This window comes from Quercus suber, unplaced genomic scaffold (genome assembly GCF_002906115.3).
Source record: "Quercus suber isolate HL8 unplaced genomic scaffold, Cork oak 2.0 scaffold_35, whole genome shotgun sequence".
Lineage (NCBI taxonomy): Eukaryota > Viridiplantae > Streptophyta > Magnoliopsida > Fagales > Fagaceae > Quercus > Quercus suber.
Genome location: NW_027069500.1, coordinates 1,973,716 through 1,989,912, shown reverse-complemented (window position 1 = coordinate 1,989,912; position 16,197 = coordinate 1,973,716). Strand labels below are relative to the sequence as shown.

The following is a 16,197-nucleotide window of genomic DNA, read 5'->3' as shown; positions in this document are numbered from 1 at the left end:
ATTCAATCAATAAAAAGAACAATCCAGTCATGTATTTTTTTTTATATAAAAAATAAGCGGTGACTCCACGCCACTTACCCAAAAAGAGAGGTGCCCTAAAAAACACTCCAAAAATCTCTCTTTTTTGATAGGCAATTTTCCCGTCTCTCACATAGGGATAGGAGGTTGCCTTTGGTAACCCACATTATTCCTTGACACCTATTACAATAATTATCCATTACTAGCCAACTTGAGCCTTCAAACAATTAGCATGTATTTTAATGAACCCACTAAAAACTTAAACCTTGGGTGGGAAAATTAAGTATGCATGCTTAAAACTCAAGAGGAGGAAATGTTGACCTTATGGATCCAACACCACTTAGTAAGATCCTCAATGAAGACAATGAGATCGATAAAGAGTTCATCAAGTTCTGAAAAGAGAGAGTTCATCAAAGGAAGGGATAATTCACTCCATCAAGCTAGAAAGAAAAAAAAAATCCATCAAGGAGAGATAAGCTTTTGAGAAAGCATTAAGCTGTGAGAAAAAAAAAAAAAAAAGAGGCTCATTTCAAGAGAGAGAGAGAGAGAGAGAGAAGTGAATGCAAAAATTTTCATCAAGTTGTTAGAGACTACTGATTCATCAAAAGACACAAGAGACATGAGATTCCATGAAAGATCATTCAAGTTGAGAAGGAAGAGCAAAAATGTTGATTCATCAAAAGAAAATTTTAATCAAATTGAGGAAGATGAGGAAAAGAAAAAAAAGGTACATTTAATAAATAAATAAAAAGTGTGTTTAGTCAAGTCAAGAAAAATGAAAATGCATTAGAAAGAATAAAAGGGTATCAAGGAGAAACGCAAATTCATCCAGAAGAGATGGAAGTCTGTTAAATTGAAAGAAAACAGAAATGCAATTGAGTGAAAGCCAATAAAATTCCAAAAAAAAAATTCAAAAAAAGAAGAAGAAAAGCTCGCTAGGCTAAAAACCCGAAAGGGCGGTCTAGGCAAAAAAAAAAAATGCTTGCTAGGTTGAAAACCCAAAAGGACGGTCTATGCAAAAATTAGGGCAAAAACAAAACAAACAAAAAAATTCAAAAAAAATATTCCAAAAATGAGGAAAACAAAAGTGAGAGTGAGTGATCTGACCATAAGATAAGATGCTAAGAAAACCAAAAAAAGGAAGTTGTCAAGTTATAAAAATCAAGATCAAATGAAAAGAATCAATGAAGACCAATGAGATGATGATGAACATGACGAGGATTTTAGCATAAGAGTCAATGATGGAAGAAGTAAAAAAAAAAAAAAAATCTTCGAATGCTTGAATTTAAAGTATTGCATACTTGGGAAATATTATAAGGGTTTTAAGCCTTTTATATCCTTCCTTTCAATGACTTGAACCTGGCCTACATTACAACCTTTGAATAAAAGTCCTCCTTGAAGTCCTGCTGATTGAAAGTACACATTTAGCTCTGATAATATTTTCTCTTGGATTAAGAAGGAAAACTGCTCAAGATTATCAAGCCCCATCGGCTGATATTCTTAAAAGAAAAATTTCTCAAATTCTCAAGAGACTGAAAAAAAAAAAAAAAAAAAAAAAAAAAAGCTCCACACTCACTTTGTTTGCTTCCAACAAAAAATAACTCTCAAGAGAACAAATTTCCAAATTCTCAAAAATTCTCAATTCTTCAAACTTAGGATTTTTCCCTTTCTTGCTTGTTCCCAACATATGTGATCCCCAAGCCTTTCATTTCTTTGATTGTCTTTGAAGACTTAATCTAAAAAAATTCAAAATGAAGAAGAAATTTGATTACATGTTTTTAATGATTTCAAATCCTCCCTAGCCAATGAAGTTGAGTTAACAATTGAACATTATGATTGGTCAAAGTGGTTGTTCAAAGGATCACCTTTTGTTCATTTGAAAAAGATAAAATTTCAAAAAATTTCATTCTAACTAAGTTGCTTTTTTTTTTCAAAGAGAGAGAGAGAGAGAGAGAGAGAGAGAGAGACTCATTTAAAAAAAAAAATCATTTTTCAAAACTTTTTCAAATTATGTCTGGACCTGATCCTCTATGAGAGAGGTACGTAGGTAGCCTTTTCAAGGGGATTCTAGCCTTTTGCCCCTATTGGGCAAAATATTTGGCAATATGCCCATATTTCCAAACTATATAGGTTTGTGCCCCTGTTTTGAAACTTGATTTTAATAAAATATAATTTCAATTAAAAACTCGATTAGTTTAAAATCGAGTTATGCCAAATGAAACTTAAAAAAATAAAAAAAAATTGCATGGAACTCAAGTTCATGGAGCTCGAGTTCCATACCTATAGTGGCGCTTTTTTAGTGCTATAGTGGCGATTTTTAGTACTATAGTGGCATTTTAATGGAACTTGAGTTCCATTCAATTTTTTTTTTTAAAGTTTGATCGCCCCATACCCTATAGTGGCATTTTTTTAGTGCTATAGTGGCGATTTTTAGTACTATAGTGGCGTTTTAATGGAACTCGAGTTCCATGCTTTTTTTTTTAGTTTCATTTGGCATAACTCAAGTTCAATGCAATCGAATATTTTTTGTTGAAACTCGATTTTAAAAGAATCAAGTTTCAAAATAGGGGCATAAACCTATATAGTTTGGAAATAGAGGTATATTGCCAAATATTTTGTTTAATAGGGGCAAAAGGCCAGAATCTCCGCCTTTTCAAAGGCCCAGTCACAATCACCCAAAAAGAAACTTCATTTCGAACAAGAAGATTTTTCAAAACTTCATTTTTCAAAAGACTTTTTTTGAACTACTATTGGACTTGATCCTTTATAAGAGGGGTAGGTAAAGAAAGAAGAAAAGGCAGAGAAATCAAATCACTCAAAAAAAAAAAATATTTTTTCAAAAGCTCAAAATCAAAACATTTCTTTGTGTGAATTTAAGTTAGGAGCATCTGTTTTGCAATAAGCATATCATCAATTTTTTGTGCAAGCATGTCTAAACTAGAGGCATTAGCCTAAAACATCTATATATATATATATATCATATTATATATAATAAAAGTTGGGCTTAAACGCCGTGGTTGCGCCAAGTGTCTTCACAAAATTGCAGAAATTTTATTAAATTTTTAGATTTTTAAAGAACTAAAAATTCATTCTTATCATTAAGCAGTTTATCTCATAAGGATTCTAATTCATTCTTATCATTAATTAGTTTATCTAAAAAAAAAAAGGCTACTTCACTCTACTTCACCTGCTTCACGTAAAAATTTATAAATTTATTTCTTTTTTTGTAGCCAATAACATTAACTATTTTTTGGGGATAAAGTATACCTAAACTTCTTGACATATCAAGTTATTTTCTTTTCAAATCCCAGATCTACTAATATTCCTATACACTAAGCTATTTAGTACTCCTGTCATTATGTGAGCTCACCCCCACAAAAAAAGCTAATTAACTTCGCCCATCACAAAAATCTAGAAAATGCAATGCAATGGCTCAAAATAGTAATCAACTCGAAGAACAAGAATACGTTGATAGAGAATAGTGGCGGTGAGATTATGAGCATTAAAACCTTTGAATTTTTGATTCTCTGAACCAATTTTTGGATATAGGATTTCACCATATGAGCCAGGTATATCCACCCTTCTTTTGTTTTGTTTTGTTTTTTTTTTTTTTTTTGGGTGTGAGGATGAGGTGAAGAAAAAAAAATATTTGAATTTGAAAACGAGTACAAATAAGCCAAGTTTGAATTTTTTTTTTTTTTTTAGTGAACTCAAGTAGTTCCCAATATAAACAATGCAACACAATTGCCACAAGCTTGATCCAATAATTAGGAGGAAGAACAAGACGAGGAAGAGGACCATTAAATAGTAGCATCAAGGTATTAATCATTACCAAATTTTTTTCAAATATAAATGTAATAATGATCTTAAAATAAATAAACTTATATAATTCTCTTTGACTATATCTAATTATATATAATGATTTAATTAAGTAAATAAATCTATTTATTTACTATTGCTGAAGTTTAAATATTACTAAAATGTAAGGTTGAATTTAATCAACCATCTAATTGGCTTTATTCTGTGGCCAATTTGCTTGTAATTTAGCACTTAGTAACCCTGTATTTAGGTGGAAAAATTGTAAGGATAGTGTGTGAGAAGATGTGAAGAAAAGCTCAAGAGTGTGCAAGAAAAACAGAGTCTCGCGACTAGGACTCGCGGGTGGTTCGCGACTGGCAAGCCGCGAAAGGCAGTCACGTGAGAGGCACACTGGGAAGCTGAAGGGTCGCGCCAGCTGTCACGCTACAGGACAAAAGTTCCAGTCTGGCCAAGCCGTTACGTCGCGACTTGATTTCGCGACTTGTCCAAGCCACAAGATCAAGTCGCCAACTTGCCCTGTTTGGCAAAAATTGACGTTTTGCATTCCCTTCTCACCCTACTATATATACACCCTTATACCCATCGTATTGAGAGAGCTTCCAGAGAGAATTTTGTGAGAAAAAACCCTAGAGAAATACAAGATTGATTCATCCCCAATCTTCATCTAAAGAGACTCTACAAATTCCTCTACTCTCTTCCTCTCCATTGTCATACCCTTGAGAGGTCATTTATCAAACCCTTGTCTCACCACACCCACGTCTGTGAGAAGGTCCATTTGGTGCTTTGGGAAGCAGTTTGGAAAGGAACCAATATACATTGGTTGATTCTATGGTCAAGTAGCGGAATCCGGCAAGCTAAAGAAGAAATAGGTTCGGCGCAACCTCGTTGGAGCAAGAAGCTTGGAGGGCTTAGGTACTTGGGTAGATTAGGCTTGGAGGGTCTTCTGCTGTTCATGTATCCCAACTACATTCTTTAGTGGATTATTTGACCGCTTGGAGGGCGGCGAAGAGGTTTTACGCCAAGGACTTCGGTTTCCTCTTCGATAACACATCGTGTGTTGTCCGTGTGTTTGCATCTTCCTTTCCTTTATCTTTGCCTTATATTTACTGCTGTGGATATGTTTATATTTGGCTTAGATTGTTTATCAATTCTGTTATGAGCTTGTTATCATGTTCCGCACATTAATTGTTTGATATAAAGCTTGAATTGGTAATTTTATTATTTGGGGTCTAAACGTTCAAGGGTGTTTCATACCTTTATTGAACTTTCATAAAAGAAATACTAAATGATGTAAGCGGAAAATTTTTAATTCTCTAATTTAATGAAATTAATTAGGTTAGAGAGAAAATCTCTTTGGAACCACATAAAATATTTAAATGAAATAAGATTTATAGATAAACATTTTATTATAATTTTTTAAATTGAATCTTTTACTAAACCATGTTTTAAATTATCTTATGGATTGCATTTATATATTCAATCTTAGGCATTTTCATTTATATTTGTGTGTATATTGTGGTTTTTTATGTTTTAACTTAAACTAAAAGAGTACTTCACTTCCAAAAAAAAGTAAAAGAATAATTTATTTTTATTATCTATTTTATTATTTAATTTCAATGAAACTAAGAAATATTTTCTTATTTTCAATTTACACACAATTCTTGATTAAGCCCTATGCATTGTATAGAAATTTTTGTACTTTCTTTCATTGAAAAAAAAAGATATAATTTTTTTTTTTGTCCTTATCTTCTTCTCCTATAATTTATAAGTTGATAAATTGGATTACAATCCAAATTCTTCATCTAATCCTTTTATTATTAAGAGTAAATAAAATCCTATCTCCAAAATAAATGGATTGCAGCACCATCATTTTGTTTAATTGATTTTTTTTAAGCCAACCCCATCATTAATATATAATTAACTTCAGAAAAAAAAAATTATGAATTGTATTCATCTAATTTTTGGGTATTATTATTATTATTTTAGTCTCACACAATACACATTCATTATATAACTTAAAAGAAAAATATTCATTTATTTTTATTTTCTATTTTATTATTTAATTTTAAGTAAATTAATTATAAAACTATCTACATATGAATTTTGATTAAGCCGTGCATCGTACAGGCATAATGCTAGTATGTATATAATAGCAGCATCTGAAAGAAAGTGAATTCCTACAATTAAAGAGATGCTGACAAATAAAATAACTGCCTATCTAAAATTCAAACATTTATAACTTAAAAAAGTGATGCATTACATTGTTTGGCAATGCTGCGCACCATTTAAAAGCCTCTCATTATAAATAAATAAAAGTAACCGATTAAAATTAGATGTGTACCAAGATAGAAATAGAGAGAGGCGATCAGGACACGGAGAGTAACAGAGAAAGAGAGAGGCGATGAAATCAATAAGTTTCAAAAAATGATTTTGCAAACCCAAAACCTAACGAGAACGGTAAACAGAGAAGGCCCGAGGATTGGGGAGAGAAAAATCTGCCACCATTAGAGAGATAGGTCATGTACCCATAACCGGTAAAGTTATTGTGTTCGTTTTTGTTTTTTTTCCTTTTCGTTTTCAAATTTGGGAATTGAATATAATTTAGGTTTGAATTTCTTGGTTGGATTGGTTTAGATTTAGATTTTTTAATAATTTACTCTTTTCTTTTCATAAGTCTAAACATTGGAATTGGAATCTGTTTTTTTTGGGTGGGAGTGTTTCTTTTTAATCTTAATGTGGGAGTGTAGAATTGTGGCAATTTGGGTTTTTTTTTTTTTAAATTCTAAACGTGGTAGTGTTTTGATATAATTATATCTATGTTCGTACAGCGAGAGAAAGATACTCTCACAAAGAGAAACAGAGTTCATATGACGCCAAGAGAAATATCTAAGTTCCACCATTACTGTCAGTTTTCCTACCGCCATCCGTTTTGTTCCCTCGCCGGACTCAAAACACCGAAACCGCAAGCACACACTAGAATTGTGATTGAGGAATAGAAATCTAAGTGCCATTAACTCGATCGATCAGGCCATTTATCTGCCATCATCAGATCACCGAAACTGCCAACGGTAATTTTTTCCCCTTTTGTTAGATCTGGGTATGAAATATGACATAGTTTTTGGGTATTTTGGTTGGATAGGTATAGATTTAGATGTTTGCTTTGATGATTTGGGATTTTCTGTTACGGTTTGGAGATTTCAGATTTTGATGATGTTTGTTTTTTTAATGGATATGATTATTTGACTTAGGGAAATGATGATTTTCTCTATGTGGTGATGGAACATCTGAGAATGAATGGGGGGCATATTGGGGAAGCTTGATCTTGTAGATGTGGTTGAGGTCATATGCATAGTTTTCTTATTTCAAAAAATCATGTATTCAAGTTGTTTTCTGTTAGACATTAATAAATATATATATATATATATATTGATGGAGTTAGACATTAATAATTGAGAACTCATATACTCTGATGGTTATTCATTATCATTTTTCTGATGTTTATAACCATTCACTGAGTCGAACAAAGTAATGGTTAACAGTACAAGATTTTAAAAGTAATGTACTAATGTTAGTCAATCTATAAGTTCAATTAAAAGGGAAAGGACAAGAAATATACCAATCTGGATGATTATGATTTATGACCATGTGCATATGATTATGCTATAGAAAACCCATAAAGAAAAATGAATAATCCAAACTTGAATGGTGACCATGTGAAGATAAGGGTCATACTTTTTTAATGGTGGCCGATTATTTCAACAATTACATATTGGTGCATACACATGTATGAATGAAAATTTGCTTATGTGAGTGAGGTGTAACCAATGTATATTGAAGACCTAATTATATAATGGATTGAAGGATTTGATTATCAAAGGTGATACAACCTCAACATCAACACTAAGGGAGAGTGATTGCAGGTATTCTAAACTAATTATTGTTATTTTTTTTTTTTTTTTTTGGCTTTATATTTTGTATGTATAAATATAATCAAGCTAAAATATTACTTTATTATGATAGTGGTGGGTTTTAACAAAAAGTGAAAATTGTAATTCCATACTAATAGAATTTCCTTATAATTGTATTCTTTGGCATATTGATTGATGGACTTTTACACTTTTCAAACATTTGGAGAATCTTTCTATAACATATTATACACAATGATTTATTATAACTATTGCAAAAACAGAGAGTACAGAGATAAAGGGGAAGGCATATATATGTGGATTCAATGAGAAGAAAAAACAAAACTCAAGATGTACCTACAAGCAAGCCATCAGGGACCCATAAACTTTAGGACATGAACATAAGATTGAGATCACAAGGAATGAAACCAAACAGCAGTATGCAAAAAACTGTCACTCACTGGATCATGGCAGTTTGGCATTATCAATATTTCTATTCTACCTATAGAAAGGGACCCATTAGAACAAAATTGTCTTGATATCTCTTTGATGCTATTGGTTTTGGTAGCGTTTGCATCATTGCATGAATGAAACTAGGTCATGGACATTATTTGCACCCTCAACATCCCACACCTGGAAAAAAGACCACTTAAAATTCTGCCATGTTTACAATTAAAATTCCAAAAGTCACAATGTTTCGCTAAAACACTGCATGATCTAAAAAATTGACGCCCAAAACACTACATCAATTGGGCATAAGAAATCAAAAAGTTTAAGAACATGACTTTGCAGACCCAAAACCTAGACTTTTGGTAAACAAAGGAGGCACGAAGTGGGGACTAGGGAGAGAGAAAGATTTGAGACTGCCAACTGCTTCAAGCTATAAGACAATCTAGCCTCTGCCACCACCAAACCCTCTACCTTCTCATTTGTCCGATTAAGCAAACCGCTTCACTATTTTTTCTACCATTCTATCACCACGTCGAAACCTTTACCAGTAAGGTTTTTTGTTTTGTTTTAAAATTATATTGTTTAAAAATGATTTAGGCTTGGCTATTTCAATCAAATTGATTTTGATTTAGGCTTAGGTTTGGGTGTGTGATTTTTTGAAGGCGAAATTCTTTAAAGAAATATCATGTTTAAGGTTTCAAATATGCTCTTGATTTTTTATTTGTTCTTCACAATGTTGTTTTATTAATCATCTTATAGGTTCTAAACACAACTCTGTTGGAGATAGTTCTATTTACATTGTTTAAATTTGAGACAAAATTAAGAGAAAAGAGTCCCTAAGGTTTATAGAGAAATCTGAGGGTCACCCCTACAAAAGCCGCCACCCGTTATCATTAAACCAATCCATCACTGTCAGATTTCTAAAACCTCTACCAGTAATTTAAATAAATAAATAGATAGTTGTGTTTTATATAGGTTTTGATTGGCTTAGTTTTGATTAGGTATTTGGGTTAATATTAGGCTTTGAATCAGGTCTTTTTTTTTTTTTTTTTTTTTTTTTTTTTTTGGCGGAAGAACATAAATTCATGCCATTCTCTTATGTGTTTTTAATTTAAATAATAGACAATTCCCTCTTCTTTACGTTTTGGTTTCCTATGTTCTTTTTTGTGGTTGTCAAATTATTTAAGGTTTTTCTTTTTCTCTTTTAATTAAGCTTTTCTTGCATTTGTGATATAAATGACGAAGACTTCACAGATCATATTGTTTGCGGCAAGTAATTTCATTACAATGAGTATCAACAAATTAACAGCAAGCTTTTCGAATTCCCCCTTTTATATTATTTTCAGCTTAATTGTTTTGTTCCCTGCGTTGCACAATGAACCAGATTAACAGTTTTTTTAAGACTCACCCAATCTCATTATATCTCAAGGTCAAGGTATTTTGTCCTTTTTATGTTCTTTTCTCCTTATTCTTTAAATGGTTTTCTTTTTGTCTACATGAATATTATATGGGGATAGAATCTCTAGAAAATCACCCCATTCTTCCTCTCTCAAATTTTGCCTTTTGTTATATGCACACTAAGTGTTTAATAAAATAGCTTCATTTTTTCCCCCTTTTAACTTCAACAGACTTTAATATAACTATATGAAAGGCTTGTTGTCTGTGAAGTTGAGGTGGATCTATGAAAAGGGTTTTGGGTAAAATGGAAGGTTTGTTGCAGTCCTGTCAGTCTAAATTATTTTGGTTGTTTTAGTTGCACACCTCTAATTAGTGGCATTTATCTATAAGAAATTGTAAACTTATATTGATCTATCAAAAATAAAATTTGCATTTATTTCAAGTTGCTTTATTCAGGGTTTTTTTTTTTTCTTTAATGTAACAAAAAAAAAAAAAAAGTGTTTTGATAGGAGCTTTGCTAATTTGTTTATATCATGTCTCTGAATGCAAGTAATCTTATCCTAAAATTTTAGTTTTTTTGTGGTTTGATTTCTTTGCATGAGTGTCTTCGTTTGCTTGAGCAACTTCATACTCTGTGAGATCTAAATAATATTTTATGTTGTCTTTTGACACTGAAGCTACTAAATCTTACATTACTAGCAATGAAGATAATTAATTAACAATTATACATCTTGATAACTCTGTTTTAGTTGACCAAAGTGAAAAGTTGAATCCATACTACTAACAGCTCTTTTGTCCTAATTTTGAAGGAAAAATAGTCTCTACTTTCCACTTTTGATGAAGTTTGAAAGTTTTTCAGTTTCTCCTACAAAGCAATTTGGACATGTAGTAGTAAATACAAATCTTTCTGTCCAGCTCTTGGTTTTATGTAATTGATATTTTCAAGTAAAGAATTATCTTTTGGCTAACATTCAGAACACTCTTTTCATATGGCTGGGACGTGCACATTTTAAACTGATTTAGAAATATTATGTTTGATATATTTGAAGGGTATTACATAATAAGTAGGGCTAATTGTCATGACTTTCACATTGAAGTACATCTGAATCTACTCTTTTCAACAGACGTAGGAATATTATGTTCATCATATTTGCTAACTTCAGGATAAGAACATGCAACCCATTAAATTCATTTACTTTGAGAGTTATATCTAGGAAAACCTTTGAATTATCTATGATTGGGGAATTTCGCAGTGTGTACGTGTTTTTGTTTTGATTTGTTTAATATAAAAATTTATTTGACACATTCCCGTTGAGACAACCTTTAAATTCTCCATTACTGGTGAGATTGGCAGATTGTGAATAAATGTGTTTTTAAATAAAATAAAAAACTAAGTAATGCATTCTCTTAGAGATTATTATTGTGGATGTTTATATGTAGAAGAGCATAAACTCTAAACCTTACTGAATAGTGATAGCAATGTTAAGAACTACTAAATTATGAGTATTTGAACACGCGCCCACCCAATCAGATATCAATGGATCAAATAGCATGCTAACTAATTTCCATCTTATTTTATCTAAAGTCAGTAACTTCACAGTTTTTCTATATTTTGCCTTTTCCTTTGTCTTGGTATTTTTTATGTTTATATGTTTTCATTCTAGATAAAAGTCTATGTTACAAAAATATATAACAAAACACAAAACTTTTATTGCTTAGGATGTCTTCATCTTGATTTGATATTGATCATTAAACAGCATTATGATGTTTGAGCAATATGCATATATTTAGACACTTTTTGATGCACCATTTAATTAAATTGTCGATTATTGCAGGAAATTAAAAAAAAAAATGATGTTGTGGGAAAATCAAAGAATGACAACTCCATTGAAAATCAGCAAATAGAAGTAGCATATACGTTTGCCAAATGCTTCATAAACGTCACAAGGCTACTAAATAGAATGCATCGTATAGGGAAAGGAATTGAATAGGGTACAATAGCAACTTATTGCTAAACTACTATGATATAACATTTATGTTAAGATGATGTGTATGGCTATATAAGAATTTTTATGATATAATGTTTATATCATTAGAGTTTATTTGTGGTTGATTTCACACTCAATTAAATTGTAATTACCTACTCAAATTTTATTGTATTTTATAGAAAGCATTCATATGATTAACAAACTTTACATGTTTTAACATGACTAATACATAAAGTACTCCTGTGCATTTGGGTTTATTTATGTAAATCTGAATGCATGTCAATTGCAAATACAGCTGCATTTTTTTTTTTATAGAAATTAATTGTTGATGATAAATGGTGATTTTAAAGAGTTGGGAGTTTGGTCATGCCAGCTCAAAGAATCAAAAAGATACTGTTTTGAATAAAAAGTATTGACATTTTTAAAAAGTACAGAAAAGTTACCCAAAAAAAGAAAAAGAGACTGCAATAAAAGTTACTTTGTGGAATACCCCACGCATTGCGCGCGTTAAAGGCTAGTTTTTATAATAATTGATTACTAACAAGCTCTTGGAAAGAATCTTTTGTAGGAGGTGGACATGGATCTTTTAAATACTCAATGTTCACCATTAATATTCAGTTTAGATGCTACCATATGTCCTAGAAAAAAGGCTAAAAATGCAATAACTAGAGAAGGCTCAAGATGTGCCAATCGGCACTCCAACAAAGCCCATTGGCCCATAAAGATCATCATCATCATCATCATCATGTTTTCAAAAAAAATCAATATTTCCAAAAATCATGCATCCATTTCTAAACTAGGGGCGTTCGAACATACCTCATCCATTTAAAAAAAATTAAAAAAAAAAATCATCTTTTCCTCAAATATCAAGGTTTTCAAAAATCATGCATCAATTTGCAAAGTAGGGGCATTTGGCCATGCCTTATTCATTTTCAAAAAAAGAGATCATCATCATCATCTTTTCAACAACAAAAAAAAAAAATCAAGATTTCCAAAAATAATGCATCCATTTCTAAATTAAGGGCATTCAGTCATGCCTTATCCTCTAAAAAAAAAAAAAATCAAGATTTCCAAAACATACTTCAAAGAGTAAACTAGGGGCATTCAGCTATGCTTCATTCAAGTGAGATCACCCATGTGATGACCTTCCAAGTAAGTTCAAAGTTTTGAGTAACAAGGTTGCATCAGGTAAACTCTAAACTTTTCTAAATCAAGTACAATTTTCTTTCAAATAAGTTCATATATGCTACACATTGTAGGATCGGCAATAGCTCTCCTACCTTTAAAGTATCGACCTTAGTTCTCCTAAAACTCATAGGTTCGACAATAGTTCTCCTATACGTTGTAGGATCAACAATAGCTCTCCTAATATCAAGGGATGGACCTTAGTTCTCCCAAAACTCATAGGATCGACAATAGTTCTCCTATACATTGTAGGATCAACAGTAGCTCTCCTACCTTCAAGGGATCGACCGTAGTTCTCCCAAAACTCATAGGATCGATAATAGTTCTCCTATACATTGTAGGATCGACAGTAGCTCTCCTACCTTCAAGGGATCGACCTTAGTTCTCCTAAAACTCATAGGATCGACAATAGTTCTCCTATACATTGTAGGATCGACAGTAGCTCTCCTACCTTCAAGGGATCGACCTTAATTCTCCTAAAACTCATAAGATCGACAATAGTTCTCCTATACATTATAGAATCGACAATAACTCTCCTACTTTCTATGGAATGACCTTAGTTTTTTTTTTTTAAAACTCATAGGATCAACAATAGTTCTCCTATACATTGTAGGATTAACAATAGCTCTCCTACCTTCAAGGGATCAACCTCAGTTCTACTAAAACTCATAGGATCGACAATAGTTCTCCTATACATTGAAAGATCGACAATAGCTCTCCTATCTTCAAGGGATTGACCTTAGTTTTTCTAAAACTCATAGGATTGACAATAGTTCTCCTATACATTGTAGGATCAACAATAGTTGTCCTACCTTCAAGGGATCAACTTTAGTTCTTCTAAAACTCACAGGATAGACAATAGCTCTCCTACCTTTATGGGATCGACCTTAGTTCTCTTAAAACTCATAGGATCGACAATAGTTCTCCTATACATTTTAGGATTGACAATAGCTTTCCTACCTTCAAGGGATTGACCTTAGTTCTTCTAAAACTCATAGGATCGACAATAGCTCTCTTACCTTCAAGGAATTAGCCTTAGTTCTCCTAAAACTCATAGGATCGATAATAGTTCTCCTATACATTGTAGGATTGACAATAGCTCACTTACCTTTAAGGGATTGACCTTAGTTCTCCTAAAACTCATAGGATCAACAATAGCTCTCCTACCTTCAAGAAATTAACCTTGGTTCCCCTTATACTCATACCTAAAACTCATAGGATCAACAGTAGCTCTCCTACCTTCAAGAAATTAACCTTGGTTCCCCTTATACTCATAGGATCAACAATAGCTCTCCTACCTTCAAGGAATTGACCTTAGTTCTCCTAAAATTCATAGGATCGACAGTGGCTCTCCTACCTTTAAAAGATTGACTTTAGTTTTTCCAAAATCAATAGGATTGACAGTAATTCTCCTACTCTTCCCAAGATCAACATTAGTTCTTCTACCTTCAATGAATTGACTTTAGTACTCCCAAACCTTTGAAAAAATCAACCTCAATTCTCTCGATCCCTTGATTGGTAAATTCCAAATTTGAATAATCTGAGTTTTTAATCCTCAAAATTCTAATGTAAATTTTCTTGTCTATGGTAGGAAAATTCCAGACTTAAAACACAAATTGGGCAAATACGGTTCTTAATCATTCTAAGTCAGAATGGACAAATAGAGCTCTCAATCATCTCAGATACAGATCGAGGTAGAGAAGCCCTTTAGTCGTCATAATTCAAGATTGAGATAGAGAAGCCACTCAATCGTCCTAGATTCCAAGGTAGAGAAGCTCCTTGGTTACCTTTGTTAGGACATATGTGGAACTTGTTAGAACATATGTCATGTCAAAATGGCTAATCCTTTGATAAAATGCACGTTACTTGTAATTGGATAAATCTAGGATGTGTTTAATACTTCAAGGAACAATAGTTCAAGTCTAGTATTGAAGCCATGCAAGTCTGTCCAAGAAAAAAGTGAAGAAGTGTTGTTCATAAGCTTGACAGATATCTTGAAAGATATAACTATTGAGATTTGATGTAAAATTCTCGACAGCTCTCGACAGAAGCTGTATCTATCGAGAATTACGAAATTCAAATTTTCAGATCTGTTTTTCATGCATATCCAAGTTATTCTTTTAGGGTTTCTTTTCTCACAACTCTAGACATATATAAGGATTATTTTAAGGGTCATCAAAGATGATGGAACTTGATGCAAAGTGATTATTCACTCATATTGTGACCAGAGACAATTGCCCCAATTCATCATCTTCTTTGTAGAAGCTACTGCATCAGTAGTTTTGTAACCAAAGAGTTTCTTGATCTTCATCGTCTGGATGAACTGAAGAACTTTGTAGCCAACATCTTTCTCAATTTGGTGTGTTAGTCACGTAATGGGACCGTGCATTAATTGGTTAGTCACGTAATGGGACTGTGCATCACGTGCTTAGAGTCGTGCATTGAAAGGTGAGATTGTCACTACATTTCAAGTCCGATTGTGTATTGGGGTAAGGGTTCAACTATAGGTTAGTATCAGGTACTGGGATTCATTTTACTTGTAACCGCTTGTTTTGATAATAGTGGATTCTCGGGAGTGGTGACCTTAAATTCACCCGTTGAGGTTTTGCTTCAGTGGTTTTCCTCATTTGTAAATAAATCACTTGTGTCAACTTTATTTTCCGATGCATTTAACTTAGTTGGTGATTTGTTTGTGCTACCACATTTATTGCATGTAATTGAATCTAATTAATTTACTTGGCTAATTAATCAATTAGTTTACCAAAGGGATCAATACATTCTTGGCCTATCAAGTGATATCAGAGTGAGCACGCTCTGATTATGGTTAATCTTTACTGTGTGATCCATTGACCCCTATTGTTATGGCTACAAATGGCATGAAAAGACCTTTTATTTCAAATACGGCTTGCTTTTCTAATCTCTATTTGATTGAGTGTTTCAGAAAGTGCAAGTCTAAAAGTTATTTGAAAGCTATCATAAGGATTATTGAAAATGGTCTTACTATAACAAAGAAGAAAGTACACTATCTCAGAATGATAATGTGCAGAGGAGTTTGTTTAAGAAGGGTTAAAGTTAAAGGCTTTGTTCATAAATGGCAGACGAGAGAAAGCACCATTCCTACTGACTTGTCATGTAAGCATGAGGTGTGCTTTATGATAAAGTCTGCATTCAAGGTAATGGGCACATGTTTATGGTACCTTGACAGTGGATGCTCATGACACATGACTGGAGACCGCTCTCTCTTTAAGGTTTTCGAGTCCAAGAAAGGTGGAAATATCACCTTTGGTGATGGGAGTAAATCACAGATAAAAGGGATGGGAACCATCTCTTTACATGGACTGCCAAACATCTCAAATGTGCTATATGTAGAAGGTCTAAGGGTGAATTTGTTAAGTATAAGTCAGATATGTGATCAATACTTTATGGTATTGTTC

At 32.4% G+C, this 16,197-nt stretch overlaps 1 long non-coding RNA gene across 1 annotated transcript; it reads left to right on the top strand.

Annotated features, from left to right (window-relative positions):
* Window positions 1–6,165: 6,165 nt before the first annotated feature.
* LOC136066430 (uncharacterized) lies at window positions 6,166–11,857 on the top strand. Its single transcript, XR_010627935.1, has 4 exons — window positions 6,166–6,371; window positions 6,666–6,905; window positions 7,699–7,757; window positions 11,426–11,857. It is a non-coding gene; the product is annotated as an uncharacterized LOC136066430 (long non-coding RNA).
* The last annotated feature ends 4,340 nt before the right edge of the window (window positions 11,858–16,197 follow it).